The following is a 16,334-nucleotide window of genomic DNA, read 5'->3' as shown; positions in this document are numbered from 1 at the left end:
TTCAACTTCAACGTTATCATATTCTTTTTTTTTAATTTTCTACACAAAGAACCTTATTAATTATATTCAAGGTCAAATGTAAATCACATATACAAGACTAAGGAGATTTAGCATACTAAGTCAAGAATCCATATTGAGATCTTACATGTATCAAGTAAGGGACGTAAGTGTACTACAATAAGACACACATATTTCACCATATAAGATATAGTATATTATTCAAGTAGTCATAGGGTCAACTAAGCATAGTAAAAAGTCACCCTACACACTACCATGAAATGATCAACATAAGTCATCACATGTATAATATAGTAAGCTCGGAGATTAAAACTTCACCTTCAGTTATGCGCAACAAAGGCATCACTATAGCCTATCATGATCACATATATTTACATATAAAAACACATCCTTTGACTTTAATAATATACACAAGTCATCAAGACATTTAAAATTATCAGATAACCAATTTATACATGAGAATAACATAGTTCATAATGTAATGTGGACGAGGCCACATTGTATCTTAATTCATAAAGTAATGCCGACAAGGCCACAATATCCATAATTATATCACATAAGCACCGCCACCATAAGTGAACCATATTTATCATTATTATAATATAAGAGCTATACTACAAAATATCAAGAGGGTTAGGGAAGCATATCACAAAACAAATCTCAAACCTTCAATACATAGCTAAATAGACCTACTCAATACTCCAAGGCTCCTTCTAATAGCCATGATCACCAATTCAATTCTATAAACGCAATATACAATGAATCAAACAATATAAATTACTCATATAAAAATATTAAGGAAGAATATAAATCACATAATCATGATCTATACATAAATCAAGAGCCCATAAAAATCTTCACATGGCTTCATTACTATTTAGCCATAATCAATTCAACCATGCTAAAGCAAATTATAGAGATTTTAAAACGTCAACCGTTCATAGGTATTTTAATTGAAACACATCAATTATATCATATCTTAATGTTTCAAAATGTTTCGTGCTAAAACCCATGAATTAGAGTAGAAATTGGACATTACATGTTTTTAAAATCATTGAATATCATCATTGAAATTGACTCTAAGGTGATATGAATTCTTAGATGAAGAATGACCATACTTTTTAGAAGATTCTAAACGTAATTAAAGAAGAAACTCTATTGAATATTCATCATCAAGCTCCATCATCACCTTAAGCCCTTATGGAGGTTTTTGGAGAACTTTTGGAGGAAAAGGAATTGATCAAGGTGCTAGGGTCTAAATGAAAGTTCAATGACTTAGATACTCTTAAATTTCCCATATACATTTCAATAAACCGTCTTCAAATTTTATAAGACTTGGGGTGAATTTTCCAAAACACCCCAAGCCTTAAAAGTGAAGTAGGAGAATTGTAGTGCCCACTTAATGTTCTCAACGATTGACTGTCGCCTGTGTTATGCCACATAAAAGGGTTCCATAATTTGAGTATTCACCTTAAAACTTGTAAGAAATTGAGACCGTTCAGTCATAATCAATTTCCAAAGTCAACGGGTCGTCCTTTCATGTACTGGCCGTCCATTGAGATTGTTGTTTGGACATTGATATGTCGTTCATTCATGTGTAGGTATTAGTAAAATATCTAATAAAATTCAACATAAACGAACACGTAAATCATGCTGTGTCACACCTCACCACATAAGAACGTCTAAAGCCTACATTTCGAACGTCTTAGCTGTTTATCCTCCAAATCTTTGGAAACTCAACATGATGTCGTTAAAAACAATTATTAACCATATAAGGACCTCAAAAACTCATGAAACACACGCAAGCACATGCAATCACATAAGTAATAGTCGTCGAACATCTTGGTCATCCTTTTATGTTTGACTTAAAACATTACCGAATTGACTTCAAAAATCAAAAACACATTAATCAAGCTATTTGTAATCCATAAGGGCATTGAAAAATATCTATATAATCCTAGTTAATTTTAGGGTCATTGAAAACATTTTTCCTTGTAATGAAACAAATGTTATAAATCTATTGACGCTTATAGTCGTGGATGGAAAATTTATTTAGGGCAAGAAAAACCTACACCTGCCCTTTTCTATGAGAAGTTATCAAAAAGTGCACCTCTATCGTTTCTATGACATGGTTGACTTTGATTTTAGTCTTTCTACTCCTTGAGATAACGTGGGACTAATTATGAGGGTAAACACTTTTCAGTGTCCAAAGGCCAAAGAGAGAAAAGGACTCACTACTGGAACCTTTGTTTGTGTGATGAGATGATCCAACTCATATTCGGGATTAAATTTTGTGACGTCAATGCAAGAGAAAATATTGTGGTTGATATAAAAGATATCTTTATATTTTCCAACAATCCCAAAGCAATAGAAATCAAAGAAGCCTAAATAAATAACATGATACTAGCGTTGCAAGAAAAATTTAAAAAGATATTAAAAGACATCTTTTTTTTCAAATGAAATTGATGGTTTCACACTTTTGAATGCCAACAATACTGAAAGGCGATGATCAGGTGGCTTAACAACCCTCTCAATCCCGGGGCTTGCTAATTGTTCAAAAATTGAAGAATTATACTCCCTCCATCCCATTTTATATTTCATCCCTTTCTATAAATTGTTGGCCAATAATATTTATCTGTTTATAAATTTCATGCATAAATTATAATATTTTTCCTATTACACCATTGATGGAGTAGTTAATTAATATTCAAAATGTACTCACTATTTTTTACAAAGTTGACTTAAGAAAACATTAAACAAGGGTAAAACGGTAAAGTTACAACATTTCTTCATGAAATTTCCATGAAAAAAAAGTTACATATAAAATTGTAAAAAGGGAGTATAACATTGAATAAATAGTTACGTGTTTTCAAAGTTAGGAGAGGTGGTTAAATGTCTGATTCTCTCTTATTCTCTCCATGCTCTTCGTAGTGAATATGATCTAAAGATGGGGAGACATTTCATTTTCTCAAAAGTTGAAAAAACGATGATGAATACGGCGTCACACTGCGATATTAAATTGTGCGCTTGATGCCAACCCATATATTTTTAAATTAGATTAGGTTTGACTTATTAGTTTTTAAATTAGGTTTAATTTTTTTAGTTTTAGAATAATCCTCATGGTTTTACACTTTAAGAACCTAACTTCGACAGGTTTGTAGTCGTAAAAATCTTCTATAAACTGAAATTGGATGTTAAGACCCCATCAAAATATTACTTTGGAAGCTTTTTAGGAACCCATGCTGACCCAATGACAGCAGTAAAAGCACATAATATTCCCTCCTCGAGTTTGCTAAAATGAGATGTGAGCAGCCTTCTATAAAGGCCTCAGAAGTCGCAACATCGAACAATAATTTGCTTAAGAAAAGTCCGTAGAAGCGACCCCCTATCGTAAAAGTTAACATTTCTTAAGAAGTGCGACACTCAATGTAACAACCGTTAAAATGAATAGGATAAATACTTAAGGTGTCCATAATGCTTAGTATTAGACCAAGGTTAACACGGATTGATACGCGTAGAACCAGACCTCAGAACCCTTACTACGACCAAGTTAACTTACTTGGGGAGTTAGTCGAGCTTGGAAAGCTTGGAACCAACCATGTGAGGCTCTCAAAAACAGAGATTTAATTGAAAGGGTTTTTATCGGAGTAAAAATAAGAAATTTTATGTTTTGAGGGTTCAGGGGAAAATAGGTCTTTTCCAGGACAAGGGTAATATTGTAATTACCCTGGGGAATTAATAAATTAATTAATAAATTTAAATAAATGATCAATTTTGGTTGTGGAGACCTGAAGTGACCCATTTTTGCAAATAGGGTGCCACTCGGGTTCGTGACCCACTAGAAGCAATGAATTAATGATTTAATAATCAATTAAAATCTGATTCATTAAGCGTAAACTGGTCCTTTCCCATATTAGTTGAAATAAATCAGATTTTTATAAATTTAATTAAATCCTATTTTGACTAATTCTTGAATTAAGACACCTAAACCTATGCTAACACTCTCCTAATAACGTTTATCACCTATCCACGTTCAAAAAAGAAAGACTCTCTTGTTATCACTTCAAGTTAACTTGATGAAATAGAAACATTAAAAAAATATTCTCCACAGTTGAAGAACTCAGTAAAAAGTCTATGTAAGCAAGTTAATGAAAAAGGTAAAGGCAAGGAAGATTTCCGTCAAGTTGGTGGTAGAAATTTAGGTAGATTGGGAGTGGTTTTGAAGACATGTATGGGAAGCAACTTCAATCTTGAAGAATGTCAAAAGGTATGGTTTTCTTCTAACATGGTCCCTTTTGCAAGAGGCCCCTTACCTTTAAAATTCGAAACAAAGGTTGTTCCCCTTTGTATGTTCTTTTGCCTAGCTCCTAAACGAATTCATAGGATGGAAATGTTGTGCTGGTAGATTTAGGCATGAATGATGTGTTTATATTAAATATGAATATGTTATGTGAGCGAAATTACAAATATGATAATCAAATTGTGATCGGAAAAAAAAGAGGTGTGTGTGTGTGTGCACATTGGCGGTGTGCTTGGCCACTATTTTGGGGTCGTTTAAGACATGTATATCTTGTGTATTTTATGTGTTAAATGTGTATACAAAGTGATTCTCATTGTACTTAAATATGGTTAGTTGAACAACAATCTTTTTGCCAAATAAACTTATGATAGATGTTACTAATGATTAGTTGAAGAATGAAAAAAAATTTCCAGATCTGTGCTCTCTACGATGAGGCTAAAATCAGGATTTGAAAAAGGAAAATAAAATAAGTGAGGTCAGTGGGAATTGAACCAAAAACCTCACATATTAACAAGGCTGAAAAAGAAAGAAAAAAACATGAAGGGGTTAAGGGGAATCGAATCCCTATGATACTGGTTTGGCGAGACATGAGAAAGGAAAATGGGGGAGGGGGGTTTCGAACCTGGTTAAATGGAATTCGCCACATAGAAAAAGAAATAGGGTTGGGGGAATAGAACTCGCGAACTAGGGGAGAAGGAGGAAGAAAATAAATCATACAAATAAGTGGGAGGCGTGGGATTCAAACACACGACCTCTAGGCAGCGAGTGAAGGAGAGAAAATTAAAGAAAAGGAAATGGGAGACGTGGGAGTCAAACCCACAACCTCAAGGCTTTAGAGAAGAGGCTTATTTAACTAGGAAATAAAGTGAGGCTGTGAGGGTTTCATCTCACAACCTCACTGCCACTCTCCCAATTTAATAAAAATAAAGTTAGAGAGGCTCTGGGGCTTCGAAACCACCACCTCACAGCCTCGACAAAATTAAAATTCAAATAAAGAGGTTATGGGGGTTCGAACCCACAACCTCCCTATGCAAGCAAAATTAATACAAATATGCAAGAGGATGTGGGGGATGATACCACAACCTCTTGGTTTAGGCAAGAATGGGCAATATAAGGCAATAAAAAGGGGTTGTGGGGGATCGAACCCACAACCCTTCGGCCAACCTAAGAGAAAAATTAAGTAGACTATTAATCCTTCGATGTTAATGTTGGGATTTAATTTTGAGTTCTAATGTTATGAATATTAGAAATAAAATCAATGAAAAATATAAATGATATCCAAGTGACTCAAACTCGCATTTCCTTGCCCAATCTTCCACATTGATACATAAGTCAAACGAGAATAAAATATCCATGAATAATGCTACCTACTTAGATAAAAATCAAGATCTTGGCATATATTCAAGATACATAAGTCTTGTACTACATAATCTTAGGAAAGTAAGAATCACTTAACGAACTATGAATGAAGCCCCATGGCTTGTATATATAGAGACATAAGTATAACATACGTTCAAAAGTTAATGAACATAAGATGTGTGTAATTAAATGATGAACCATAGATGGTTAAATATGAGTGTTAGATACACTATGTGGCCATGTGTATAGGCATATGATGAGATGAACTATGAAATGGTGTAATGAATAGTCACATAATAAGAGTTGAGTAACTAATAAAAATAAAGGTGCTAATGATGAAGAATGTGGAGACAACATTACATGAGGATAATGTAAATGATGAGAGCAGTCTAAAATGAGCATAAATAAATGTCACCAATACGTACACACCAATGACAGTTTAAAATAACAAAGAGACTAGTCTCTATGAACACTTTAAATAAAGTATTGAGCTTAAAAGACTCAATACTAATGATAAGATGAGAAATCATCTAATGAGATATGATGTCCTCATATTAGAAATCATCTTCCATGACGTAAGAGATAAATGAAATGGAACTTTATACTGAGCAACGATAAGCTAGCTATGAGCGATAATACCTTCATTCGAGAAGGCGAAGGTTCACGTAACACTCATGAGATGAGACTGTCTAGCATGCCGGGTATGGGTTTTCTTATACAACCTATTTTTCAAACTTATACTGCCAATATAGGGATGTGGTGGGATTCAATTTCCATGTACGCTAGCATGTTATGGGTCACTTTGGACGGTTACTCCACCTCTTTTCGGTGTCAGGGAGACAATGGATTTCATGATGCTCACATGATTAATGTTAGTTAATGTTAAAGTTCCCAATTAACGAATGAGGCCTGCCTCAAATGAAGCACATAGTGAAATCAATAATATCAAAGGTGTTAGAATAGGATAATCAAGAGGTGAGCTAGACTCAAGTAATGACATTAGGTTATTTGTGATCATTGCATATCAAACTCGATGAAAGTCTTAAACTACACCCTAGGTATAGCTGGTGTACACGACATGAAATGAAGTACATATGAATGAATGAAATAAACTCTGTTTCCTAACAAAGAGTCCCTAGGTTAGGTCTCATATGTTGATCCCTCATTTTTGAATGTCTTTATGTCAAGTCTATGATTCCAAGGTTTCATGGCATGCAAATGAATTATATGAAAGAAGCTATATGTTATAAGTTATGTGCTATGGTATGTACTATATAAAGATATTACGTGCTATGTGCAATATGATATTTATGATGATCCATGTTCCTCTCATGGCATAACCTTTCTAATCAAATTTTGAAAGTTCACTAACTTTCCTAATCTTTATTGTGCAAGTCTACTGACTTGACTTCCAAAAATCATGTCATTAAAAAAGATATATTCTTTCTTATGAATGTCCTTGGTGCGTGCTTGCATATACCAATAATTAGCACAGGTGTGCAAACCCTATTCACTTTGAAACTAGGGTTATTCCCCTTTTTATGTCCTTGTCCCTAGGTCCTAAACAATTTCTTAGGATGGGAATGTTCTTCTGCTAGATTTAGGAATGAATGATGTGTATATATTAAATGTGAATATGTTTATGTGAGGGAAATTACGAATATGATAATCAAAGTGTTATCGGGAAAAAAAGAGGTATGTGTGTCTATTCACGTTGGCAGTGTGCTTGGCCACTATTTTCCGGTCGTTTAAGACACATATTTTTAAAATATTTTATATGTGAAATACTTATCCAATTAGATGATCATTGTAATGAAATATGGTTTGTTGAACAGCAATCTTTAAGCCAAATAAACTTATGAAAGAGGTGACTAAAGATGAGATGAAGAATAATAAAAAGTTTCCAGATTTGTGCACTCTAAAATGAGGCTAAAATATGGGTTTTAAAAGGGAAAATAAAATAATTGAGGTCAAAGGGAATTGAACCAAATACCTTGCATGTTAAGAAGGCTTAAGGAGAGAGAAAAAACGTGTAATGGATAAGGGGAATTGAACCCCTTATCTACTTGTTTCGCGAGACACGGGAAAGGAAAATGGGGTTGGAAAGATTCGAACCTGGCTAACAGGAATTTGCCAAAAAGAAAAAGAAATGGGGCTGGGGGGAATCGAACTCGCGAACTAGGGGAAGAAGGAGGAGAAAAATAAATCAAACAAATAAGTTGGAGGTGTGGGATTCGAACCCATGGCCTCCAGGCAGCGAGTGAAAGAGAGAAAATTAAATAAAAGGGTATGGGAGGCATGGAAATCAAACCCATGACTTCAAGGATGAAAAGAAGAGGCAAAAATAACAAAGAAATAAAGTGACGCTGTGGAGGTTCGATCCGACAACCTCACTGCCACTCGCCCAATTTCATTAAAGTAAGGTTATAAAGGTTGTGGGGGTTCAAACCCAAATACCTACAGCCTCATCGAAATTAATATTAAAATAAGGAGTCTGTGGGGGTTCGAACCCACGACCTCCCTATGTAAGCGAAATAAATACAAAAATACAAGAGGCTGTGAGAGTTTGATCACATAACCTTTTTGTTTAGGCGAGAATGGGCAACATGAGGCTAATGAAAATAAAAAGGGGTTGTGGGGGTTCGAACCAACAACCCTTCGGCCAACCAAAGAGTAAAATTAAGTAGACAATTTATCCTTCGATGTTATTGTTGGGATTTAATTTAGAGTTCTAATGATATGAATATTACAAATATAATTAATGAAAAAAAATAAATGATACCCAAATGGCTCAAACATGAATTTCCTTGCCCAATCTTCCGTATTAATACATAAGTCATACGTGAATAAAATATCAAAGAATAATTCCACCTACTTAGATAAAAATTAGATCTTGGCATATTTACAAGATACATAAGTCTTGTATGACATAAACTTAGGAAAGTAAGAATCACTTCACGATCTATGAATGAAGCCCCATGGATTGTACGTATGTACACATAAGTCTAATATACGTTAAAAAGTAAGTGAACCTAAAATATATGTAATTATATGATGAACCCTAGGAGGTTTATGTATGAGTGTAAGATACACTAAGTGGCCAAGTGCATTGGCATATGATCAGATGACAATGAAATGGTTAAATGAACATTTACGTAATAAGAGGTGAGTAACAAAGAAAAGTAAAGGTTGAAATGATGAAGAATGTGGTGACAACATTACACGACGCTAATGTATATGATGAGATCAGTCTCAAATGCACCTAAGTAAATGTCACCAATACGAACTCACCAATGAGAGTGTAAAATAACGAAGAGACCAGTCCCTATGAACACTCTAAAGAAAGCATTAAGCTTAACAAACTTAATACTAATGATGAGATGATAAATCATCTAATGAGTTGTGATGTCCTCATACTTGAAGCCAAATTCCACGACGTATGACATTAATGTAATGGAACTTTATATTTGAGCACCGAAAGGCTAGCTATGAGCGGTATTTCCTTCATTCGGGAAGCATGGAGGTTCACGTAACATTCATGAGATCAGACTCTCCGACATGCTAGGCATTGGTCTCCTTATATCTCCAAGTCCTCAAACATATACTGTCAATATAGTAATCCAATGGGTTCTATTACCATATACACTAGCATGTTTTGGGTAACTTTGTCCGCTGATTCCACCTTTTTTCAGTGTGGGGGAGACACTGGATTTCATGATGCTCACAGGACCTATGTCAGTTAAAATTAAAGTTCCCAATGAATGAATGAGGTTAGCCTTAAATGATGCACATAATAAAAAGAAAGATACCTAATGTGTTAGGATAGGATAATCAAGAGGTGATCTACACTTAGGTAATGATATTAGGTTATGCGTGATCTTTGCAAGGAAAATCCGATTAAAGTCTTAAACTACACCAGAGGTATAAACGATGCTCACACTGTCATATGAATGAAATGAAATAAATTAGGTATTAATGAATGAAGCAGACTCTGTGTTTAATAATGAAGACTCCCTAGTTGAGGTCCCATATGTTGAGACCTCATTTTGGAAAGTCTTAATGTCAAGTCCATTATTCCAAGGTCTCATGGCATATGAATGAATGATATGAAATAAGTTATATGTTATATGTTATGTTTTATGGTATGTACTATATGAAGATGTTACGTGTTGTGTGCAATATGATATTTATGATGATGTATGTTACTCTCATGTCATGACCTTCCTACTAAAATTTGGAAAGTTCACTAACTAGCCTAATCTCGATTTGGCAACTCTATTGACTTGACTTCCAAAAATCATGTCTTTAGGAATGAGCTATTCATTCTCATGCATGTCCTTGGTGTGTGCTTGCATATGCCCATACTTAGTACAACTTTGTACTAACCCTATACATATATACTATTTTAGGTGCAAGCACATGTGGGCGATAGAGCTACATGATAATTGTTGCAGCTATTTGGACATTACCATTCATCCTGAGTTTGGTAGGTCCTCATGCTTTTGAGGATGCTACTGTTTTTATTGTAGCATACTTTTAGAGTTGAGCTAGTAGAGCATGTTCCACTAGCATTTCATTCTTGTTTTCATTTAGACATTTTATTGGTGCCATTTTTAGCAATTATACAATTAATAATTATTGAACTATTTCTCTTAGTTGTTTATCTTATAATGTTAGAAGATTGATGATGAACGATTATAAAATGTTAAGAATGTTTAGAATGTATGTTAAAGAAATTTTTTTTTAATTTTCTGCAAAAATTAACCTAGGTTTATTTTGAATAATGCATGTAGTCTTGTCATCGACCTCTTCGAGGTTAACGATGCCAATCTCATCAGGGATCTACACTCCAGTTGTGACACTTACATAAGAAAACCTCGTGTTTGATGAAAGGTCACAAAATTGACTAATAATCTCATAAGAAAAGGTAAGAGTTTAATAACATAGTGGATACAAGACAAACAATTAAAATATTCAAAATATAAGGTACAACTTCTTCTTATCTCACTTATGTGTTTGAAATTGTTCTAAAACTCTTGGTATTTATTTTTCCACGTAAAATTGTATATGTATCCTTCACTCTTACTCTATTGAATTGTTTAATTTCATTTGAGCATTTTATTTTGCAATGATTAAATGTTTGGGGGGGGGGGGAGGGGTTATGTTATTGGTACTAACTTCTCTAATTTTGTCAAAGTGGTAGGTGCTAAAAGTCTCATATTTCCCCATCTAGTAGAGTATCCTTTCATTGGGGGTGAGTGGTGACACATCCGTGGCGAGGGAGGATATAGGACGATAGAGTTTCCCTTCTTCATCATTCTCATGTCGTGCCATTAAATTTAACAGTATAAGATCTCTCTTTTATGTTTTGTAGTTCTAGCAAGTTTAATGCTTATCTTGGTTTTAAGGATTGATGAGTATGTGTGAAGGTGACTTATTTACATGTTTTGATGATGTGTTGCACTTATTGATATACATGAGATTTATGTGAAATGAGATGATATATGAAGATTTATGCTATAATATACTTAAAAACATATAAGAACTTATTATTGTTAAAATGAACTTCTTTTGAAATGATGTTTTAATTTTTTTTATGGTAGCCTAATGATATGATTTGAGCTTGAATTGTTAGCGACAACTTATAGAAGCATGCCACCCTAGGAATATGTGTTTGAAAGTGTTCAATGTTTTCCATTGTATATATGTGGTGCTTTATGTTGCATAGTATAGATTGGACTACTTGGTATAGAATTAGTCCTTGGTATAAAGGTAGTATTATTATTATTGTAGGTTGATTATATGGGTTTGATTGACCTAGAAGCTGCATTACTATGAAGTAAATGAAAATGAATAGTCATTATGGTCAAGTCTCTTCTATTGTTTCCCCTAATGTTGTATGGCCATGGTGTCTATTGTATTTTTGAAAACCTTATGTTGTTGAGTACTATGACCTAACATGAGGATTGAGGAAAATTCGAGTAGATGATAAGGTTTAGAATAACCCTTGATGTCCCTTTGACGGGTTACTATAATTCCTTCTAAAGTGGTTATAACTTGTAACTTGTAAGTGATTAAAAATGAAGGTTGCCAAGTTAATATCCTCTTGAGGTTGGTATTAAGTTGCTCTTAATAGGGTTTACCCTATGTGGAGGATGGTGATGGAGTAGTGAGGTTGTAGATAATTGTACCTTGTCATTTTACTCTATTGCTCTTAATTAGTTTAACCCTAAGTGGAGGACGGTTATGGAGTAGTAAGGTTGAAGGTATTTCTACCTTGTCCTTCTATAATATCTTGAGCTTGCATCTAATGAATTCCTTGTAAGCTTATTCATGATAGGAGTTTTGCATATTGTATGAATTTAATGACCTCTATATGTTTTGTATGTATGATTGAAACTACCTTAAGGATATTTTGAATATTCCAATGTACTTGGAAAAGAATTTTTTAAAATATATGTTTTCTCATGTTGATTGTGCATCTCAATATGCTAGATGGGCATTTTACTTCATGAAATAAGGTATGAATTTTGCTTTAGTCACATTTTATGTGTAATTTTTAGCCTTGTAATGAGTAATTGAGCCTTTTTAAAATGAAAAATGAAGATTCTCTTGGAAATTATATCACTTCTATGGTTTTAAAAGCATTATTGTAGTATCACTCTTTAAAAGTAAGGACATGTTTTGCTATGTAGCCTTGTTTGTGACTATAAATTATGTTACTTTCCCAATTTGATGCTTGCTCATGAAGGCTACTGTCATGCTATATATTAAACAGTGGTGAAATGACTTCCTATTGTTGTGATGTGTATTGTGTGAATTACCCTTTTGACTTCACTAGGAAGAAAGCTTTAGTATGATATTGTTAAAAGGTGAGATATTGTTATGTTACTGTACAGTTGACCTTTGTGCATTTTCTTGGGTACGAATTCATGAGATATGTACGTGTGTTGAGGAAAAAGACATTCCTCCCTAGCACATAACTAGGCATGGTATGGTTGAGTATGGTCTCATGGAAATATGCCTAGCTAATAAGATTCCATTGTCAACCTATCTTACTCAAGTCTATGTGCATTGAAATATGAGTGCCTAATTGTTTGTTGAGTATTTTTGAATCTGTTAAGTGTGATCTTACAAGATGAGATCTTAATACAATGCAGCGTAATGGCCATGTTATGATTAAGAGAAGGAATTTTCCTCCTATTAAAATTATAAGAGCCTATGTGTTAGATGTATTAAATAGTGAGTGAATAATGATTTTGGTTACTTGAGTTGCCTAGAGTGCTAAATGGTTTGAAGTTGTGTTCCTTGTATGTTTGGTGCATCAACTTCTATGTAATGATGTTATGAATATTGTAAGATTCTCTATGACTCATTCAAGTCCTTGTTGTGATTAAAGTGTTGTAAGTGTCATTCAGGGACGAATATTTCCAAGTGGGAGATAGTGTAAGATCTCCAATACGAGTCAGGTTGTCTAAAGCCTAACATCTTCTTCACAAGGGTATAAGGTCCTTAAATTTTTTATAACATGTTATTGAGGAAGTGTGTAAAGTTTGATGTGATTTAGAAGTCAAACTTCAAGCGACGACAACACGTTCGATGACTAGTCACTAAAGGGGCCTTAGATTCTTTAATATGTTTAGTTTTATGTCATAGTCCTATGATGTTTTAAAATGAGTAAAAATGATGTTTATAAGCAGTGTATCGAGTTTCATGTTGTTTTGAGGTCAAACGTCCAAAAAAATCTATGATGTACGAAAGTTAGCCCTTGAGACACTCATATGTGTCTTGAGTGTTCATTGCATATTTTGATTTGTTTTACGTGTTCATTTTTGGTGAAATTTTCATGGAAGGTCTTCAACGTGTTATGTTGTATATTCACGTTGGATACGTTCGTGTAAGACTTCCCAAGGGACCTGCATGACGCCCTCAAAAAGGATTCAAAGCCTTGCAAGACAGTGCCTTGGCAGTGTAAATCGATAGAGAAAAAAAATTTCTCGTTTGCTGACGGACGCCCATTCGATGGAGAGGCGTCAATGGAAAAATTTCATGGAAAATCCTTACACACATGACAGCCTTAGAACCAAACAATGGAGGCCACAGACGTTCCGTCGATGGATAAACATAGCGTTCACTATGTCTGTCGATGCAGGCCTGCAAAATTGCCATACACGCTACCTAATTATGGGGTAAATGGGAAATTCACCCAATGTGCTAACCTGAACGTACTTGGTTTATTTAGTTGGTTTTATGTGTATATATATATATATATATATATATATATATATATATATATATATATATATATATATATATATATATATATTATCAAAAATCTGAATAGAAAAATCAAATAAAGAAAACAAAGAAATTAGAGGGGGTTCAAACTTCATGAATAAAAAGAATATAATTAACAATATTATTGGAATCATTCCGAAGAGAAGTGTTGTCCTATGTCTCGGCAATATGGAACCTCTCCACAGCTCCCGTTCTTTTGTGGGGTGAGTCCCTACTTATGGTAGGTAACAGACCCTCTCCATTGCTATTATCATCCCTATTCTCCACAAACGATCAATTGAATTCCTCAAATTGTTTCTGCTACCCATACCCAATTCTCCATTCAAAATCATAACCTCCTTCTCCCAAAATATCTTCTTTATAAACCTTTATTGAAGGTGAACTTAACGGTCATCTTTTATTTGGGATTTAAATGGGTTATTCACCAATATTTAGTAGGTTATTCATCAAAAAAAGGAATGTTTATCCTTCAACTCTAGTTTATTTCATCTAGAGAGTCCTGTTCAAAGTTTGCAAAGATCTTGATCAAATCTATTCTTCTTGAATCTTTCCATGGATTCTTTATCAAAATTAATTTCAAAAGCAAAATATTAATGTTTTGATTGTTATCTACTGATTTGTATTTGATTTTCAATCCAATTAAATGATGAACCCATTCTCTCTCATAGGCTCAATTTTATTCTACATATGGCATTATGATCTTTATCTTATGTATATCAAATTGTGATTCAATTATTTTAATATAGTTATACTTACTGCCTAGGCTGTGTATTGATGATGCATATTTCTGGAATAGTCCATGAGGGTCAAGTTTGATGATTTTGAATATGGCTAGCCTATAATGTAGTAACTTGTTATCTTGACGTTATGATAGTTGATGTGTGACTCAATTATGGTGAATAGTCTTAGCTACTTCCTATATGGGTAATGTCATGATTAGTGGGTATTATTGATTCAACATGAATATATAACAATTTAATTGGTAAAGATTGATTTAGGTTCTTCCAGCCTATAGACTTGATAGAGTAAGGTATATGTTGTGATCGATTTTCTAGGGTGGATGAAGCATGATTAGCTATGATGTACTATCTATTTAGATACTCCCCTAAATGTATATTATTGATAAAATATAATTGATGTACAAGACTAGGAAATTTGATGATGATCTATAACTCTTTACTTTCTACTATTTATATGATGCATTGTATTAGATTGTAGTATGATCTTGTAGCGACTTGTACATGGTTTTGTTCATGATTAAATGTATATTTAGCTACTACCATAAAATTTATTGATGATTAAAAAGGTGTATTGATAATGATGATCAAAGGATGATCACTTGGAATGAATGGCCCTTCCTCTCTACTTTTCTATATTATTGTACTTGATGAAGCCTTGTAAGTCATTGTGTTTTATGGTCAACTTATGGTGGTGGTAATTAGTTTATTTTAAATATATGTGATGTGAACATGGCCTTGAAGGCAACTATACTATCAATGTGTATTTGTGACGATCACCCTATGTTAAGCATATACTTCGTTTACTAGTCTTCTAGGTTGTGTTGTTAATGTCATGAGCATGTATATGGTCATGTTAATTATATGTGTTTTATATGTGATGTAAAACTAATATTGGAGCATTAAGTCTACATCTTATAGTAAGATCTTGTAATTCTTGCATAAACGAGTCTTGTGCTATGCTTTCTATTCTATGATGTTATGTCATCTATCAGTCTACAGGATGACTTTATTGGTGTAGTAGTATGGCTAAGGGTATAAAACCTTGTATATGCATTGCAAATTTATGCTTTATAGGAAAGTTCGTAGGTCTGTCTTCCAAGATCAATAAGATTGTAGGAACATGTTATAAATATAACATATATGTTATGGTGTTTTGTATATGATAAGATATTGTGAATGTACATAGTGTTGTGGTGTGTTTATACGAAAGGATTGCTTATATAGTTATACCTATAGACTTATGTATTGATAAATGAACATGTGTGACATTTAAGTGTTATGACAAAGGTTTTCTCACATATAAGTATACACACATACATGTATGATGATCTAATTAATAGAGGGGCATTTAAAGGCGTGCTCAATTGTACCCTAAACTTACAGGTTCTGACATACGTTATGTCCATGTAAATGGGTTTCTTAGTTTATATAGTTTTATTAATTCTTATCTATGACCTACGAGCTAAGCATATGAGGATTTAACTCTCCTAAGTCTAATTTATAAAGTAAAGTTAATAAAGGCTTTTAATAAAAAATGAAATCTAGCTTAGCACTGAAAAAACTTCAAGTTGAGGGGTGTCCCTTCCCATATGAGGAAGGTAGGTCACTATAGTCCTCAT

Source organism: Solanum lycopersicum, chromosome 8 (genome assembly GCF_036512215.1).
Source record: "Solanum lycopersicum chromosome 8, SLM_r2.1".
NCBI lineage: Eukaryota > Viridiplantae > Streptophyta > Magnoliopsida > Solanales > Solanaceae > Solanum > Solanum lycopersicum.
This window is presented reverse-complemented; position numbering follows the sequence as displayed.